The sequence below is a fragment of the Protopterus annectens genome, chromosome 1.part1 (genome assembly GCF_019279795.1).
Source record: "Protopterus annectens isolate FY-2018-M chromosome 1.part1, PAN1.0, whole genome shotgun sequence".
NCBI classification, from domain to species: domain Eukaryota; kingdom Metazoa; phylum Chordata; order Ceratodontiformes; family Protopteridae; genus Protopterus; species Protopterus annectens.
This window is the reverse complement of record NC_056726.1, coordinates 162,860,412-162,881,419: the sequence shown is the minus strand read 5'-3', so window position 1 is coordinate 162,881,419 and position 21,008 is coordinate 162,860,412.

The window sequence follows — 21,008 nt, the reverse complement described above, 5'->3', positions numbered from 1 at the left end:
AATTATTTGGGGAAAATGTGTTAAAAATAAAGGTGCTTATACTCATTATTGAAACTCTTCACGATATTTATTAACCTTAAAACCCAGCCTAAGCTTATGGAGCTCACTGAGTAATACATACAAGAATATTGTAGTTCTGATGAACAAATATTAGATTTATAAAATTGCCTTTGCAAACCATAAACTCCAGAATCAAAAAAAGCATGTGGAAAGACTTTATACTTACTAGAAACACAGAAATCAAACACTCATAGATCTCAAGGCTACAGTTGCTTTGAACAAATTAAAGAAATTTTTTTTCTATGTACGTACAGACTTTTAACCAAACTGGAACACTGTACTGGAAGGTCTGCACTATTTATCATGAGTCATATGTGTCTGCACATGTGCGCATGTCTGTGTGTATGTTTATATATATATATATCTATATATATATATATATATATATATATATATATATATATATATATATATATATATATATCTATATCTACTTCAGTAGATTGAACTTTTACTAGTTCAAACCACATATGGACGAGACCATATGTTCGAACTTATAAAAGATTGAACACTGAATTAAAACCACATAAAACCAAAAAACACAAAACTAAATGTCTATATCTATATATCAATATACATCTGTGTGTGTGTGTGTGTGTGTGTGTGTGTGTGTGTGTGTGTGTGTGTGTGTGTGTGTGTGTGGGCGTGTTTTAAGTTTGGCATAATGGTTAAGATGTCTGTCTTACAGGCACAAGGTACAGAGTTTGATTTTCACCTTTGAGGGAAATTGGCTAGACTTAAAATGGCCCACACGGGCAGCTAACCTAGTACTTACTTATTGGCCTCTGGATCTGTAGTTTATAACACCATTCAGTCCACATTCATACCTACTGAGGATGCATTTAACAGAGCAAACAAAGTGACTCAGGACATTGTTGAGAAAGTGTCTGGCATGCTGAAAACAAGATTCAGATGACTGGATACATCCAGGGTGCACTGCAGTACACAATACAAAAGGTTTCACAAATGGACACTTTGTGTGCCATGCTGTACAATAGTGGCCTGCCAACCCTAGATCTTGGTCATTTCCTATAAAAACTCCATATGACTGAAGCGGATCGATCATATGTTTCACAAGATGCTCAGAAGGCCACAAGGGAATTAACAGCCAACAGTGTAAAAGTAAAGGCTTTATACCATAAAATACATACAATAAAATAAAATAAATAAATATGGACACATGGAAGGAAACTCAAACGTACTCTGCAGAAATTACTTGCATATCCTAGTGCCCACATAACTTGTTAAAACTTGTGAATTACTTAGGGATGCACCTGAGGCACCATATTGGAACAATGGGATAAGCAACACTATTTTCCTACAGTAAAATGCAAAACAAATTTTTGTAAACATCAGTCAACCAAGAGATATACATACATGTATTATAAAGTGAATTTTACAAAGACGAATGTCAGTGCCAGTGCTCTCAGCATTACTTTTATGAAGGAAAAAGTATACATGCACAGTACAAGCATGTTTAACATGTACGTATGGAATCATAGATTCCACAGCATTCCTTGATGCATTTGTTAATTTGCAAATTGAATAGGTCAACTGTATAAGTTTAAACAAAGAAAAGTTAGCTCAAATGCCAGTAAAAATGTTCACTGAATGTGATACTTCCATAGAATAGTGGGGACCCAACAGTTCTAAAATTTATTTTATATGCATTTTACACCCAACATAATTTATGAAGTTCAGTAACAGAGAGTGTTTCAGAATCACATTAGCATACACCAGCATATAGGTGCAGACATCAGCAAAAGAAACTTATTTTAATATAAAGCAGAGATGCCAATTTAACTTAGGTTACATTGTATGTCTCTGATGTGTACAGTTAAGCTCCCCTCATAGTGTGCCAATTAAAAAAAAAAATAGCATACAGTCTATTCTGAGTCATTCCGTTTTTAACTATGAACTGATAGTGTTGCATCAGTGAGCATTCATTGAACAATGGCATTGGAGAGATGACTGTGGTACATCCAAGTATCCAAATAGATTGACCAGGAGAAGATGCATCTTCTTTATGTGTATGTTCCACATGAAGAAAGGATGGAAACATGCCTGAGGACCTTCACAATGGCCAACACATCTGGGACACCATCTTCCAGGAACTCCACAGATGAACCATGAATAGATCCAGCACCACTACAAAGATCTTCATTGGAAGACATCCCAGCAGCTATAAGAATGATTTGTTGAGGTCCGATGGATAGCTCCAAAGCCGTAGAGTAAGTAAAAGTATTCCCACCTTAACACCTTAGCACTGTATGCAAAAGCCTGAATTATTACAAATGTTGTAAAAAGTTTATTCCCCTGTGCTACAAATATATGAGCCTTTTTGCTCCAGTTAGAAGTTGTCATGTCGATGCGGTTGCTACTGTAAAATAATATTTCACATTATTAGATCTGTGGTCCTACTCAGCATTGTAGCCCCCACTTTAATGGCTAAATATAGCTGATATAATCAGGAATGCTGACTGTATATTTAATTGTCTGAAATATGTGCATATTGTTTTGTGCAAACATCTGTAAACAGGTACCTGTGTGTATAAAATCAGATCAGATTATAGGCCACATTGCTTGGCCATTTACAATAATTTAAAGACATAACTGTGGTTATCCATTACAGATAATTTATTCTTTGTGAATAAACCACAGTTACTGAAAATATATATTGATAGCAAATACTTGTGCATCACAGACTAACATGCTTGAAACTGATATGAAATTCTTTGTAATCAAATGGTCTGCCTTCTTCAATACCTGTGGCTCAATAGGTAGGGCTCTGGTTCTCTTTGTTGTCCAACTTTACCAGTGTGGGTTCAAGTCTGTATCAGCCTTTCTGTTATTTATCAGAAATTATACTTCAGCGATAAATATGCTGCCATTGTAGTAATGAGGAATTAATCATGCCAGAGTTGAATGTATTTTATTTAAGTGGCAGAGTTATATGCTCAATTTGCTGCACACTTTAGTGATGCAGGTCAATTTTTCAATGGTATGTTGAAGAAAGTACCATAATGCTGTAAATAATGCATGATTTTGTTGCAGTATTTTTTTCAGTGCAGCTTCATTGTTCAGCGTATATGCTTTATAAGTGTAGAATGCTGTGAATGCATTTATTAGGGATTACATTAAGTGAAATTATTATTATTATTATTATTATTATTATTATTATTATTATTATTATATTACTATTATTCATGAAATAACACCCCTACATCACCTTAGTAACACATGTTAACCTAACCTTAACCCTGCCCCTAACAATAACCCTGCACCTTAACTTAAAAAAAAAAATTCCTTAACTTTAACACCATTTTGACAAATTCAGTCTGGGGTTAAGCAGGAGTTTTGGTGAAAAGATAGCAAAGATAAATTGTTTTCATTTTGTAATCTTTTCAAGGTTCAGTGTTAGTGGTTTACTATAATCCCAGCTACTTGTATATTGTAGTGTTTGCACAATCCCCTATGCAATAGTCTTGCCACATTGTTGTACCTTTCAGTACACAGATCCTCAACCATGAGTGTAGCGCAAATGGCAACACAATGTGCAACTGTGTCTAGTTCAATATTACACAACCTGCATTTGTCCGTTTCTTTGACTTTTTCTATAGTCTTTGTAAACCAACATGTCCATAGCGCAGTGTCTTGAGACACCATTATTGGCCTTTTATCTTTTGGTTTAAATTCACTTCTCCTTAACCATTCATGTATCAAATCTGGGTCAACATGTGGCTGTTCTAGGGATTCTCAATACATACCATTGTGGGTTTTCCAGTTTTCTTTCCTTCCATTTTCTTTTGGTCCTGTTCTTTATATTCTTTCTTTTGTTTTTCTCCCTTTCAGCTGTTGCTCGATTTTCATTTACTTCTGGATGAATTTCCCATCCCATTCCTTTCCAAAATACATCTGCTAAACTAAACAAAGATATCATCTTAGGCTTCTTTTTACCATGCTTTAGAAGTTTTACTACACTCGGAACTGAGGATGTCAACAAATATAGTCAATTTCGTCAAGGTCCATATATCCTTCAGAGTGAGGACTATATAATCTTGGCATGTACTGCTTTTTATGTATCATTTAACAAGCATGAAGCTTTTTTCCTGTATTCTTATCCAACCAAGTAAATGCTGTTTGGACAAGTTCAAAAAGAAGGAGCACATTGATTTAAAGCTTGAAATTTATTCCAAGATGTCAGTGCAGTTTTTAAAATGGGCTTTAATCTTCCTTACTAAGATGTTTTCTCGTTTGTTCATTTTTTATTGCCAAGTCTTCATCTATTCCCAAATATCTATGCACTCTCTCCTATTCAAGTTCCTTTATACCACATTCCTGTCCTAGGCTGTTATTCCCTTGCTGTTGCAGCATTTTTACCATAAATTTTGTTGTTTCTCATTAATCAAAACCAAACACCATTCTTATATCATTTTAGAAAGTTTTAACCATTTGGAGTTGTTCTTTTGGATGCTTGTCTGATGTGTTATACAATCTTAAAACATCCACAAAAAATAGATGTTTTCTTTGAACAAGGTTGGTTTCTGGAAGATAAGCTGTAACCGTTAGCCTAGCTTATTAAGTAAACAACTTAATGAGGTAAAGGCAAGACAAATCAGCAGCAGTGGCAAAGGATCACTCTGGAATATCCCCCTTTGAATTTGTTTATCTGTGGGATGGTAATTTGCCCTTTATCATGACTCAATGGTAAAGTGGGTTGTCACTGCTTCATAGTCACTGCAGTGTAATTGAGCAGTGTAAGGTGTATGAGTGTGGGAGGTGTATCGTACACCTCTGTAAACATTCCATAATTCATGAGTGGGGGATGCTGTCAAATACCTGTTTATGTCATACTTAGAATCTTCCCCTTTTTACTGCTCTCTGTCGTGGCTTTATTTAACAGTAGATGATCCTTTGTTCCATGTTATTTTTTCAATGTCTTTTTGTTCCATACATACATACATACATACATCTATATATATATATATATATATATATATATATATATATATATGTGTGTGTGTGTGTGTGTGTGCATGCATGCATGCATACAAATATTTCAAGCATGGGCATTAATGCCCTTCTAGCCTGCCATTATACCAAAAGACTTGTTCCCATAATGTGTCCAGGCTGTTCTTTAAAATATCTAAACTAGTACTTGCTTTAATGTAATTTGGTAGTCTGTTCTATGCATCAGCTACTCTCTCAGAAAACCAATTAGTGCACTTCTCATTCCTATAGAATATTCTACATAGGTTGTCTGATGATTCTCTAGTACTTTTTGATAACCCCAAACTTTCCCAGAGGTAGTTGTCATTAAATGCCCTATATACCTGAATATGATCTCCTGTTAGATATCTATAAGAGACACTGTACAAGTTCAGCTATTTTGTCTTTCATAATAACTTAAATTTTCACATCAATGGATGCCCTTGGTATGTTTCTGCTGCACTCTTTCTAATTTACACATGCTTGTTTTCTTGTAAGGTTTCCATATTGTTATTCCATTCTCAAGTTTGGGCCTAATGTTATTAACGAACAATGACTTCATCATTTCTGATTTCCTAGACTTTAAACATCTTTTTATACAGCCTATAGTTCTATAACTATCATTAACCAATTGGTTGATATGATTAGGAAAACTCAAAGCTGGATCTATCCATATACCCAGGTCCTTAAATGAGTCTACAATTTCAATCACTGTGTGCTGTATTAAATATTCCCCTTTCAATTTATGTCTCCCAAATCTCATATGCTTAGTATTTTGATGTATTCATCAGCATATTAGTCTCCCGTGCCCAAATGGTCAATTTAGTTAAGTTGTTTTTCAGGCATGTCTTATCTATAACACATGTATTCAGTTTACCCAATTTCAGGTCATCCGCATATAGACTGTAGAACACCTCAAATAAAAAAGTTAGGTCTGAAGGATACAATCTAAACAAGTAAGGGCCTAGGACAGAGCCTTGTGGGACACCCTGACTGTAACCAAGAATTTCATTTGTCCAATTGCTGTATGATACTTGCCATGTCCTATTTGTAAGCCATGCAGCTATCCATCTTATCAAGAGTAGATTGATACCTAGTTGTTCTAATTTATTGATCAATGTTTTGTGTATGACCCTCTCAAATGCTGAAGTTAAATCTATATAAATTACATCACAGCACAATTTTTCATTCACAGCTGTTATTATATTGTTATAGAATATCATGGTACAGGTCATAATAGATCTATTTTAAATACATGCATGCTGATATATGGTTTCAAGTCCCAGCCTATCCAGTTCTGACATTATTTTTCCAATACATGAAAGTAGACTTAAGTGTCTATATGACTCTTGATTTGTCCTCCTCCCTTTTCCCTTAAAGATGGGTTTAATAAGCACATGTCTCCAGTCTTGAAGAATTTCGCCATATTTATATGACCTAGTAAAAAAATTGATATAATGATATTCCCCTTTTTTTAATTTCTCCAAATCTTTTAGGTTTCTAATACCATGATGGGAATGGGTCCCATTGCTAAGTCAAGGTATGATTAAAGTTCATGAAATTAGTATTGTTTCAATCTTTGATGTCTCCCAAAAGTGCTCTTCACAGCACCTGCAATGTGCCCAGTAATGATTCCTTCTGCAATTCGTATGGGGTTACATGTATTGGTAACATATCTAAATATGACTGTAGACTCTTTTTCATAAGACCTGTTGCTCCTACTGCTATAGGAACTGTCTGGGTATCTTTCTTCCACATTGCTCTCATTACTGCCTGCAGATCTTGATATTTTACAACTTTGTGCATCTCTGTATGCAAGACACTGAAGTCACTGGGTGTGGTGATTTCAATGATCAATGCTACTTTTGTCTTCTTTTTATGGACCACTATATCTGATTTTTCTAGCATCTGTCTTTTGAACAGTGGGTAATGGGTGATGCCATGTGATGTAAACTTTATCATTTTCTATGATGCTTTGTGGTTCGTGTTTCCAGTGTTTTTCAGCCATTTCAATACCACAATGTTTGCACAATACTCAGTGAAACAGTCTTGACATATTATTATATCTTTCAGTGAACAGTCCTTCTGCCATTAGTATGTCACAACCAGCAACGAGGTGTCCGACTGTTTCCAATTCGGTTTTACAAAACCTACATTTGTCTGTTTCTCCCACATGTTCAATTAACTTTGTAAACCAGGGTGTACATAGCCCACTATCTTGGGCTGCCAATATTTACCTTTCAATCTCTTGGTTTGAATTCACCTCTCCTTAACCATTCCTGTGTTCATTCTGATCAAGATGAGGTTCTTCCAGAAGTTTTTTATACTTGCAACTATATTTATGCATTTTCCACATTTCTTGCCTTCTCATCTGGTCCTTCACCTTATATTCTTTATTTTGCTTTTTGGCACATTCAGTTGCTGCCTGAGTTTTATCTACTTCTGGTTTAATTTCCATTCCTGCTTGATGCCGATATGCTTTTGCTAGATTAAGCAGAGAAGTCATCTTAGATTTATTCTCCTCATGTTTCAAAACTTTCACTACGTTTGGGTCTTGTGAGGTCAGCAGATATGTGTGGAGTCCCACAATTGCAGATTTTTACATGTAATCAATTTCAAGGAGGCCCATCCCTCTTTTGGAACAGGAAATATATAATCTTGGTATCCACTTGTTGTGTCTTTTGGCTTTTCCCGGTTAGGGGTCACCACAGCGGAACTCCGATCTGCTAATGATTGGTAGTAGATTTTTACGTACTGGCTTGCCGGGCCTAATGCACAACCTTCAATAAAGGAACACCCATTCATGCATGTTGCCTGATTTTCATAAATCATTTGGTGAGCATGAAGCATCCTTCTTGTTTTCCTATCTAATCTAGCCAACATGTTTTGAGGCCAGTCAATCACTCCAAAACTGTAAGTTAGGACAGCAAGAACAAACTGGTTTATAGCTTGGATTTCATTCCTAGATGTCAACTCTGTTTTCAGGATGTCTTCTGAAGTATTCTTTACTACATTTTATTTGCATTTGTTTATGTTTTATTGTTGATCCTTCATCAGTTCCCAAATATTTATACACTCCCTCTTGCTCAAGTTCTTTTATATCACATTCTTGTCCCAAACTGATGCTTTCCTGTTGCTGCAGTTTTCCTGATTTAAAGGTTGCTTTTGCACATTTATCAAGACCAAATGACATTCTTATATTAACTGAAAAAAGTTTTTGACAACTTGCAGTTGCACTTTCAGTCCCTCATTTGATGGGCTGTACAGTTTTAAATCATCGACAAAGAGAAGATGAGAAGTCTTTGCACTTTGTTGTTTTCCAGGAGCTAAATTATAGCCATGGCCTAATCTGTTAAGTAGACAGCCTAATGGGTTAAGGGCAGGCAGAATTACAGTGATGGCAGAGTCAACCTGGAATATCCCTTTTTGAATTTTTATCCTTGGGATAATAATTTGTCCTTTATCATGGCTCGATTGCAAAGTGGTCTGCCACTGTTTCATGGTCACTGTAATGTAGTCGATCAGTGTAGGGTGTATCTTATACATTTTTAAGCACTCTTTTATCTATGAATGTGAGATGCTATCAAATGCTTTTTTGTAGTCAATCCATGCCATACTTAGATTCTTCCCCTTTTTATAGTTCTCCACTATGACTTTATTTAACAACAAAAGATCCTTTGTTCCCTATGACTTTCTTTTATTGCCCTTTTGTTCTACTGCCATAATTGAATTTTCTTTTAAATGACTATAAACTCTGTCGGCATCAATTCCCATGTATAGTTTATACGTCATCGGAAGGCAAGTTATTGGTCTATAATTTTTAGGGTAGCTTGCACTCTTAAGTAGGAGCATTGTTTTTCCTGTTAGCCAGGTTGGTGTCTGTTCAGGGTGCACATATAAATAGTTATTACTCATGGCTAAATCTTCATGCAAAGATGTTAATACTTTTAACTAAAAGTTAGGTACTGCATCTGGGCCTGAGGTTTTCCAATTAAAGGCTTTTCTTAACTTTGTTTCCATCTCTCTGGCTGCTACTCCATCCCATTTCATATCCTGTACCTTTAAACTTCTTATTCTTTCTTTTACTTCTTCTTATTCTTTCTTTTACTTCTTCTGTCCATTTAGCATCTTTGTTATGTTCCACAGGATCTTCATAGATACTTCTCCAAAATGTATCTATTTCTTCTTTTTTTTGGCGATCTATCAATTCCTTTTACCTTGTTTCCGAATTCTCTATAAAACTTTTTGGGTCATCAATAAATTGCTTATTTTTTACTTTTTCTTTATGTTTATCTGTGTATTTTCTAAGGTTTTCTACTTTTGCTGAGATTTTTAGTTTGTTATTTGCAATAGGACATGATAGATCCTGGTCTGTTCTAATACCACACATTGCTTTTATCACATCTATCTTTTTTAGTATTTTGGTTGATCTGTTCCCTCTTCTATATTCTTCTAACAGTGATACCTTTTGTTGTAATTGCTGTATAGTTTTCTCTATTCGATACTTCCATGCTGGTGTTCGATTTCTCCCCTTCCTTTCCCCTCACTAACCTGTGCTCTTGAGGCAGAACTTTATCAGTTATCAATTTAGCTGCGCAGTAATATATCCTATTTACTTCTATTATATCGCATGGATCATTATGGACAGTCCTAATTACTGTGTTCATTTGTTTTATCAAACATCTGACTTTTTGGGTTTTATTGACCTTTATGCAGTCTATTTCTTTCATTGATCTTAATATGTCTATGTCTATTAAATCAAGCAATGCTTCTCTTAGCTCATTTTCTTCTAAACTGAGGGCACATTTTTTGCTTTCCATTTCCTGAGGGCGTTCTATAGAAAGTTCTATAGCATCTTCCTGTGACACATTCTCTTCAATTTCATCCTGTGCCATCCTTTGCTCTGTCATATGGGAACTTGGGTCTATATCATATGAGCGAATCACGCAAATTGCGAACGCTCATAATATCAAATGTACTGGACCTCAAACTTCATATTGTGGGGGGCTGTGCCTCCACCACCCCCTGCTAAATATATATTGTAACTCCAAGATCGCACTACACTGAGGAAAGAGCAAATATCCCATTCTTCAGTGTACCGCAATCTCAGAAAGAGCACTTTGAGGTCTTGTACGTTCGATATTATGAGTGTTTGCAATTTGTGTAATTCGCTCATATGATATAGACACTGGGAACTCACTGGCTTTTCACTCCTCAGCAGTGACTGCATTACAGTTTCCACAGTTTCCTGTTTCTTCCCTTGCTGTCCAGCTTCAAGAGAATGTTTATGCTGGTTTCCTGTGGAAGGCTCCAAAATATCTTTAGATGGCACCTGACCAATTGCTTCCTGTTCCACTGGTTTCCCCTTAATTTGGATATCCATTGCTCTAGCCTGTTGTGGTGCTTTCTCAATTAGATTTTCTACACTAAATCCTTCACTTTGCAGGTACTCCAGAACCTGTTTCTATTTCTTTAACTTCTCCATTACTAATCTCCTTTTCTACTTTTCCTCTGTCTTCTTATTTTTTGTATTGGAAAGTTTTCCATGTCCGGATTCCTTTGCCTGTATTTCTCTTCAAATATCTTTGGTGCTGCTCTTTTTTGTATTGTTTAGTTTTACTTTCTCCTTTGCATAAATATTACACCATATTAAATCTCTTTTTCTTTCCCATATTCACATTTCTTCTTCAGTTGTCTGCTGATCTTCTTGCTTCTCCTTACTTTGAGGAGTTGTTCCATCATGCTGTGATATAACCTGTGTTAGACCTTCTAAACCAAATCCTTCACTTTGCAGGCACTCCATAACTTCAACTTCTTTTTTTTTTAACTTCTACTTAATAATCTTTTTTATACATTCTCTTTGTGATATTATTTTTATTGTAAAATTTTCCATTTCTGGATGCCTCTGCCTGTACTTATCTGTGAATATACTTGGGGCTACCTTCTTTATATTGATTAATTTGGCTCTCTCCCTTGCATAAATATTGCACCATATCAAATCTCTCTTTCTTTCCAATGTCCATATTTCTTTTTTATACTTTTCAAAAATCTCTAGGTTTTGTTGTTTATATTTTCGCACTTCCACAAATGCTTATTTTTCCAAACAGATAAAAGTTTATTGATCTATATACTGTTTTTCGCAAATCTGTTGTATTAACAAATACAATTTTTTTTAATTTGAAGCTTATGACAGTTTTTCTTGTTGAAGTATTTTTCTTTCCTCTAATTTCTCTCTTAATCTTTTTGTATATCTTGTGTCTGGAAACTCTGGACTTTTTGTATAAAAGTGACAATACATCATTTTTTTTCTTATGGCTCTTCTTTGGCCTATCAGTTTTTGTGATTTTTGTGCACTATTACTTCCTTTTACAACAGGGGGGGCATCCTCCCCTTGGGCCTGCCAAGGCCCCTTTGTAGGAATGCTTCCATAGTTTGAGGATACTGTGCTGTCATCTTTTCCAGTCCTGGCACCAGTGTGCCTACCAGGATTGGACACTTTTTATTCTGGGTCTTGTGCACCCACCTATCTTTTTTAAATTTTAGCCTACTTCTGTCCATGATATATGCTATATAAATGCAGTCTATATATCAGTGTCATCTTGGTGAGAAAACAGGGTCCACCTTGAGAAGGTACTCACCAAGACTTGAGGATGAATTCAATTTCAGTTTCAGCAGTAATACTCTCCTTTACTTGCTGACTTATCATCTCTCCATTCAGAGTTCTTGCTGAAGTGTTCTCAGGTCATTATAACTAATTCCGTCTCCTCCCTGTGCTTTGTTTGGATCCAGTTTGTGCAGTTCTTTTTCAATATAATCTAATTTGCTTCCAGTATCTGAAGTTATCTTTATGCCACTAGAAGAACTTATCACCCCTTTGTTGAGCCAAACAATTTTGCATAAGATTTTGTAAGTATATCTATAATCTGTTGTGTCTGAGAATACATTTTAGAATCTGCACACAGTTTATCAGTTTATATGGCTTTACTCCTTCCACATCTTATGTGTCTATAAAAATGTTTCCTATTATGCTCAATATCTTTATATAAATTTTCTTCAAATTTTTCTTGATCTTGTCTCACACTATTCTTAATTTGTTTGCCCAGCGTATTTATTTCAGTTTTCAAAGATGTAGTTAGACCTCTCTTCCATTTCTTATATTTTTTTGTCTCTGAACTTAATCAGGTATCTTGTTCTTATGGAAATATTCCCCTAATATTGTATGCCTGGATCCTAATGTTAAACATTTTTTGATTTTTTGCACTCAAGAAATTTCTCTTTCAAGACTTTTCATATTCCATCTGTAATTTTTCCAATGAACACATAACTCTAGCTAGTTTTACATAGTGACTGTTTTGTTTCCATATAATCTGTGATTAATCTTCTGTGCATTGGTTTAGATTTCAGTTTGGCAGAATTAGCCTTTATAACCCCATGATCACTGCACATCAATGGTGGTAAAACTTGACTTGAAGTAACTAGGAACAAAAGCAATGTCTAGTATGTTCCATTCTCTGGTAGGTTTTTTACATTCTGAAGCAATTGTTGTTCCTGAACATACGTTGTAAGCAAATTCCTTACTAATGTTGTAGAATTGATATTATTCCAGTCTGTTTCTGGTAAATTTAAGTCCCCAGCTAATATTATTCTCCCCCCCACCCCTGTGTTTTATGCAAGGTCTTCAGCACTTGACTTTGATGGTCTATACACTCTAACAAGTGTTATATGTTCCAGGGTTGTCTTTATTGTTACTGTTACACAGTCTATGGTATTGGTGTTTCACTGAACATGTAATAATCACAGGTCTCATAACTATCTTTAATCCCCATTATAATTTCTCCCCCAGATTTTTTGTTAGAATGTCTGTTACAGTAAAAACATTTATACCCTTACATAACTGGTTTCCAGTCATTGTTCTTTAACCATATTTTGCAAACAATAACAACATCAATCTTGTGGGAACATAGCACATTTTCCAATTAAAAAAAAATTTATTATTAATGTTCCTAGCATTAACAATCATCAGAAATGCATCAAATGTTGCTGTGAACTGTTAAATTTTTGACCTTGTCAAAATCCTGCCTAGTATTTGTCAAATCGTTGTTGCCTTACAGCAAGAGGTTCTCCCGTTCGATTCTCAGCTTGGGTTGGGAGTGCCTTCTGTGTGGAGTCTGCATGTCCTCCCTGCGGTTGAGTGGGTGTTTGAAAGACATGCGTTGAATGGGCGTGCCTTCGTTGAAGGCTGGGCATCAGGCTGGCAACTCGACACAATAAAAAACAATTGCCAATCATTAGCGGACCGGAATTCTGCTGTGGCGACCCCTAACCGGGAAAAGCGGAAAGACAAACAACATCTGCTGCAAAAATTCTCTTCCCTAATATTGACAAATGCATGCCATCCCGTGTGAACATGTTTGCCCAAAACTAGGCTTGGATGCTCTATACATTTTCCTTTTTTAAAACATTACATATTTTCCATGTAGGTATTTACCCCCAAAAATCTTTTAATTTACGGTTACCTGATTATCCTTTCTATATGTGATTTTTGAAAATACGTCCTAATGCTAGTACAAGCTATACTTTCTAAGAGGGCTGTAAGTTCCCTACTAACAGTTAGAGGGTTCTTGTGGATAAGATCATTTGTACTTCCAAATAAAAGCAGATCCGTACTTCCTTTTAAGGCATTCCAAGGCTTGTCTCACATCTTCTATTTTTGCTCCTGGCAAGCATAACACTATTCGATGTTCATTATCTTCTCTGCAAATGTAAGTATCACTTCCTCTAATAATTGAATCTCCAATTACAAGAATATCTTTTCTGACCAGATCTGAAAAATCATCAAGTTCTAATACATTAATATCTGTTTCATCAATTAAATTATATTGCCATAACGGATTTTTTTTTCTAAATGGCTATAAATTCTGTCTGCAACAACTCCAATATATAATTTACATATTGTTAGAAGGCAAGTTATTGATCTATAGTTCTTAGGAGGGCTTGCACTGTTATAGGTATAGGTATAAATAACCACTAGGCAATCAGTATGCAGGCCATTGCAAGTCTAGCCAAAAAAAAACCCTATTCAGTGGATCCCTCTTACCTTAAGAAGGGCAAGACAACACAGACCAGGGGAGAATTTGAAGATGCCTATCCACTTGTTTATCTTGAAAGTGGCAAGGGTGCTACTCTGCTTGACAAGTAGTGTAAATATGTTCCAAAGATGAAGGATATATAAGGATATGAATCTATCATGCCAACATGTCTTATTAATCTGCTGATGAGGGTCTTGTCCTTTTAACTGAATATTTGAGGTACCATTAGTTCTGACAAGGAATAAGAGATTAAATAAGGTTGGATCTGTCACATTTTTGAGGCCACTAATCTTTTTAGTTATGAATCTCTGAGTTCTCTCAAATTGTGTGATATGTTAGGCAAACATATGCCAAAAGGTACATTATATTACATTCAGTAATGGGTCTGATAGAATGCATGTCAATGGGATTTAAGACTTCTTTGGATCTAGTAGAGATGTCTTTGGTAATTAGATGAGCCAGATGAAGGCTTTCTAAACTACTGCGCAGACATGGTGGTCAAAGGATAAGGAATTATCAACAAGAGTGTCAACATCCCTTTCAACCATGTCTGATTGGAGCGTGCCTTGCCTAAATGGTAAATGCTTACCAAAATGAGCTTTAATTTGAGAGTGTTGTACTTGCACTAGTGGTTGCCATGGTTTAACTTATGAATGAGTAATTGTGAGTGAGGAGAAGATCAAATAACAATACCCAATTTTCAGTCATTTGCAAACTTAGTTAACTATAGGCCAGTAGTGCTGGCCTGAAGGTCTAAGAAATAGATACCAAATAGGAGCGGGCCCAAAATGGAGTCCCGTGGTACACTACTGGTAACATTCTTGCTTTTAGAAGTGGCACCTGCAACTCTAACCACACGGGTTCTGTCAGACAAACAGTTAGCTATCCATTGCATAGTATAAAGATTTATATTCAGATTCAGTAGTCTATCAAGCATGCCCACACAGAGAAGAGTTTCAAAGACCTTGGCCAGGTTTATATATGCTGTATGCACTGCACAACCACTGCCTACTGCCCTGGTTACTTTTTCAAATAAATTAATGAGATTAAAGCAGCAGGACCTTCATTTAACAAAGCTGAATTGATGAGGGGCCAGGGTTAAGAGATTTTTAATGTCCAGATTAATGAGGTCTGAGATAATGTGATCCATAGCTTGATATATGAGGCTAGTGAGACTAATGGGTATATAGTTACCAGGGTCTATAGTTGGGCCACCCTTATGTAATGGTACAATCCTGTTTTTCAGGCTTCAGGGATGTAACCAGTAGAAAGGCTTTGATAAAAGAAGTTAAGCAGGGGTTTTAAAAGAACATATTTGGCACTGATAATCAGGCAAAGTGGTATGTTATCAGGGCCCATGGATAAATTATTCATAGTTTTTCAGATGGCTGAGAGAACTTGTTTTATAATGAGTATGTTCTTTTCCTGTTGATAAGCAGGTTGGTGTCAGTTTGAGATGTGCGTATAAGTAATTTTTACACAGGATTAAATCTTTATGTAATGGTGTTACTGCCTTCAGCCAGAAGTTAGGTACTATAGCTGAACTAGGGTTTTTCCATTTAGGAGCGTTTATTAATTTTGTCTCAGTTTCTCCGGTTGTTACTTCCTCCCATTTTATATAGTCTATATCAGATCTGTTTTATTGTTTCTTTTTTAATTTTATATCCAGTCTGCATTTTTGTTATGTTCAATATGTCTTTATAAATTCTTCTGTAAAATGCAGCTATCCTTTCCTTTTAGCTGGCATTATTATTGCTCTTGCTTTATCTCCAAATTCTCTACGGAAACATTTTGGGTTATCATTGAATTGCTGGTTTTGAACTTCTTTATATTTATCCTCATATTTTCTGGGTTTATTTTGCTTGCACTGATAAATTTAGTTTATTAATGGAAATAGTGTATGGCAATATGTAACACGTAATACTGTGTAACTGCTGTATAGTACCATGACTGTCTCATGCACGCAGGACAAACAGTCTGATAATAGATGCAATGCAGTTTTTCATGTGGAATGCCAATATTGTCAAGGTGTGGTTAATATCTGCAGTACCTCCCACTATGTAGATAACCCTATGCAGACATATTCCTCTGATAGTTTGCATTTTCACCCAACCAAATACACCTGTGATGCTGTGAAAAATTCATGTGGGAGTGCTTTTCTTCTTTTGTGATGTGCATATGTATGTTGGCTCAAAAGCAATACAGGAACACTTGGTACTCATTTTGTACTTAGATTATTGGGTGTGTGAAAGGTTGACTATTTGTATGCAACTGTGCTGTACCCCTGTCTATATGTGCACACCTGTGACTGTTGTGTATTTGATCACACACATGGGTTGTGTTTCCCTAGAGTTTGCATATTCCACATTTAAAGGCATTCTGACATGTTACATAGTACCATTTAACAAGTGCATATAGTGTACATGAGTGTGTCTGTGTGTGGCCCTGTTGACCACTCATGGATTGCAGTTGTACACAGTTGCACAGATCCACTTCTATGGACTTTTGTTGGGGCCTGCATATCCTGCAAAGAAGTGGTTTATGTATGAGGTACACTGTTAAATGTTTGCCTGTGACATTTGCACATGTAGGATCCTCTTTTTGGACATACAACATCTCATTGCTGCTTAACACTTTCATGTGTTTCACATGTCAATATCAAGACCACTTGGTTCAACATAATACAATGTGCTTTGCACATGTCCCTTCTTCACATTATGACGTGATGTTGTACATTCATTTTATTGCTGCCTTTCTTTCACATGTACAAGAAAGATGTGTCAGATTCTTACTGCCATGGCAAATGTTGCAGTGTGTTTGCAAGACATTGGAAGGCATACTCACTGTATGCATCTCAGTACAGTTTACCTGAAGTGGGAGTAGAATCTGGCAAGACACAAGGACCCAGGCAAGAAAACGAAAATGTATTAAATAAAATAAAATAAAATAAAATAGCCAGTGATGGCTTGTAGTATCAGACTGCTGGGCTGCAACCCCCCCCCCCCAACTTTCTCCAAAAGATAAAAAAAAAAGGAAGAAAGTTTAATTATTAAACTTTACAAACTAGTAGCAGTTCGAACTGCAAGCTAGTGTGCAAAGTCAAATGCGATTCTGCGTAGAACTTGGAGCAGCTTGCATGCATGCTTGAGTTCTGCTTTAAAAAAAGAAAAAAAGCCTATCTTTTTGGTCTCCAGACTGTTTTAAAAATAATTTGGATTGGGAAAACTCTAGGCATCAGTGAAGATGCCCAGAAGTCATTGTGGTTTTAACCACAAGAAATAGGAAGCTGACTGACAGAACTGTGGAGTCAGCAGCCTGTTATATACCTGACGCGCCTGCTGATTAGTCCTGTTACTCTTGTATTCTCTTCCTGTGCTTTAGTTGCAAAGGAGAGAGTGAGAGAGTGGACAGACAGCAATTGGGTTAGTGTGTAAGGCAAGTTCTCATTTTTATTTTCCTGGCAGGGTCAGCCAAATGCTAGTGGTCTGTGTGTTTTAGGGGTTGTTGATGAATTGCTTTTTTATCTACTATATCTTGGCAGGGTTAACCAGATACTGAGGAGGCAATATGTTTTTGGGACTGCTGATGATTTTCTTTTTTAATATATATACTGGCAGGGTTAATCAAATTCTAGTGGTCTGTGTGTTTTGGGGACTGTTGATTACATTCTTTTTTTTAACATAATATCCTGGCAGGGTTAACCAGATATAGGGAGGCAATGTGTTTTGGGGACTGTTGATAATTTTCTTTTTTTAACATAATACACTGGCAGGGTCAACCAGATTCTAGTGGTTCGTGTGTTTTGAGGGCTGTTGATGACTTCCTTTTTTTAAATATAATATCCTGACAGGTGTGTTCTGGGGGAACATTTGTGGATGGCATGTGTTTTTTTTTTTAACCTAATATATTTTGCAGGGTTAGTCAAGATACATAGGATTGTTTGTCAATCTTTTGTTGTTGAAAAAAACTCTACTCTTGCATGACTAAAGTGTGTATGGGTGAATTAAAGTAAGATCACGTGCAAGTTCCTGTCTATGTGATGCGAAAAAAATGCAGTAATGTAACCATGGCCTTTTATTTTCATTATTTTAAACCTTGTAGGCTCAAAACAGATTCTCTGGGTAGATAGTTGGGATGGGTCAGTGCCTATGTGCAAATAGAATGACTGCAGTTCTGGCTTGCTTTGCAATAGTAATGTGTATCTGAGTGAAGTAAGATTGACCACAAGCTCTGAACTCTGAGTATTGTTTGTGTGAAAAAAGAATACTTACCTTAATGACACTGTAGTCTTTTTTTTTTTAATTTCACAAGATCAAATCAGATACTATGAGTGGGTAGACAGTGGCAATTATGGCTATGTGTGAAAGAAACAACTGCCCCTAATCTTTACTGCTGTTGTAATTCCAGTGTTGCAAAATTGCAATACTTTTCTGTCTGTACTAAGATGAATGTTCATAGGTTCATAGGTTCATAGGTTGGTACTAGGCTATCAGCCCTAGGGCCTATACAAGCCTAGCCATAACAATTCCCTATCTATTTCTTCCCACACTATTTACTTTCCTGGACCCCTGTCTAGCAGGGCGACTGACGTGATCCCTGGGGTGAATTTCCTTTCTCCCATCCAATCGTCAAGGTTCCTCTTGAAGAGGTCCAAAGAGGCACTCTGCTTGACATGTATGGGCTATCTATTCCAGAGTCTGGGGAGTCTCTGGGTCAGGAACCTATCCCTCCAGCATGTTTTGTTTATTGTGATGACAAGGTTTAGATCCCTGGAGCGTGTAGCTCTGAGAGATTGGGATTTCTTTAAGTGTAGCATGTCGAACAGCTCTGGGTTTGACATGGCCTTGTATGTTAAGCAGAGATCGCCTCTGAGCAGACGATATGCGACAGAGTACAGCTGGAGTTTTTTAAGGCGGTCAGCGTAGGGCATCTGTTTTAGGCCTGTGATTCTTTTAGTGAGGTGTTTCTGAGGCCTTTCCAGTTGTTGCAGATGTCTTGAGAGGTACATACCAAATGGGGCGTTGTATTCTATAATGTTATATTCTATAATATTCTATTATGTAAAATAATTAGCAAGTTTATGAGTAATTCTCAATGTATGTTATTTCATATCTGTTCATGTATATATGGGAATGTTTGTTTAAAAATGTTTGTAATATATTGGAGCTTTTCTCCCTGCACATATGCTGAAAAGTTGTTTTTTAATACTAAGCTAACTGCCCTTGCGAACCATTTTTTTCCGACTAAAGCCAGTTGGAGAAACCCGGATAAACAAGTAAAATAAATAAAATGAAATCTGTATTTGGCTGGCACTCACAAGTCATAACTAATGTTTCTGTCAATAAAATGAAAGCAATGTAAGTATGCAACCCAACTGTTACTACTATTTCTACTTTAATCCTGACAGGGTAAAAAGAAGCTACTTTAGTTAGGTAATGGGGGTGTTTGTAAATGAAATGAGTTGATTGGCCTTGCTGTTTATTGTTGTACTTGTGGCTTTGCAACATACCTCTCAACTGCTTAGTGCAAGAAATCTGGACAAAGCCTGACATAATGGGGGAACAAAGGCCCAAAAATAGGGACAGTTTTTAAATATTGCTCTTAGAAACTTAGAAAGTTGAAAGAATAACAGGGATGGTGTTAACATGTATTTTATGAAGGATTTGAAGTCTGAAAGTCAAATGTATGTCATTATTTAGTGACTTCAATCCTCAGATCATCCCAGTGATTTGTCAGAAAACCACATTTTTTTTGAGGAACATAGCTATAATATGAGGCAAAAATCTGGACATTCTGTGAAAATCTGGACAGTTGAGAGGTATGTTTTGCAAGATTAATGTGTATTTGGGTAAAGTAAGCTGCCATGCAAGCTTGTAACTATTGTTTTTGTGCAACAGAGTAAATTAATGCAACCGTTCCTATTTTCATTTGAATCCCGACAGGGTCAAAGCAGATACTAGGTTGGCAATTGATATGATGGCTGTTTGTGGATGAAATGTTTGGCACTGTAGTTTTGGTGTAATAAATCTGTGACTGGAAAAAAGAGAGTTCCTAGCTGTATTCCTAGTTTTGTTGACTTTAGTAGAGATTTGTTAGTGGACCGTAATACTTGATTATTAGAGAAAGGTTCAATTATATTTTGGAGGACTGTTTTTTTTTTTCTTTTTTTGGCTGGTAAAGTAGTTTTTGAGCAGTTATGAGCTGGTTATAAGTTAATAGATATGGTAGCTCTAACAAGGAAAGTTGTTTCAAGGCTAGACAGTGGTGTGTTTGGTATGGAGAGTCTGTAGCAAATGTTGCTATTTTATTATAACAAGATTCAAGCTTATCTAGGTCTGAATTCTTTAGATTGGTGAACACTGGTGAAGCATAGAGAAGGTTGGAGAGTAGATGAGTTCTTGCAGTGGCTATCCTGGTATTGTTGGTCAGAAATCGCTTATTTCCATAGAGTGCATCTAGTTTTGCATGTGCTTTCTTTATAGTTTGTGATATATGAATGTCAAATTTCAAGCTGTTATCAACCAGGATGTCTAACAGTTTTGAAGAAGATACTAGTGTAATAGCTGTGTCATCAATAGCTTTGATGGAGAAAGATAAGAGAAGGTTATTGGCTGTAGTGGGATGGAAGATCATAAATTTAGTTTTACTAGGATTTGCTAGGTTTGTTAGTTTTACTAGGGTTGACTATGAGTTGAGATTCTGGGAGACAGGATTCAATTGCAGAGAATGATTTCTGGGTTATGTCTTGGAGTTGTTGCACAGAAGGGGCAGCACATATAAGCATGGCATTGTCAGCCTATTGTACTAAGGAGGTATGAGAAGTAACAGTACTGAGATTATTAGTGAATAGAATGAAGAGAAGTGGGCCAA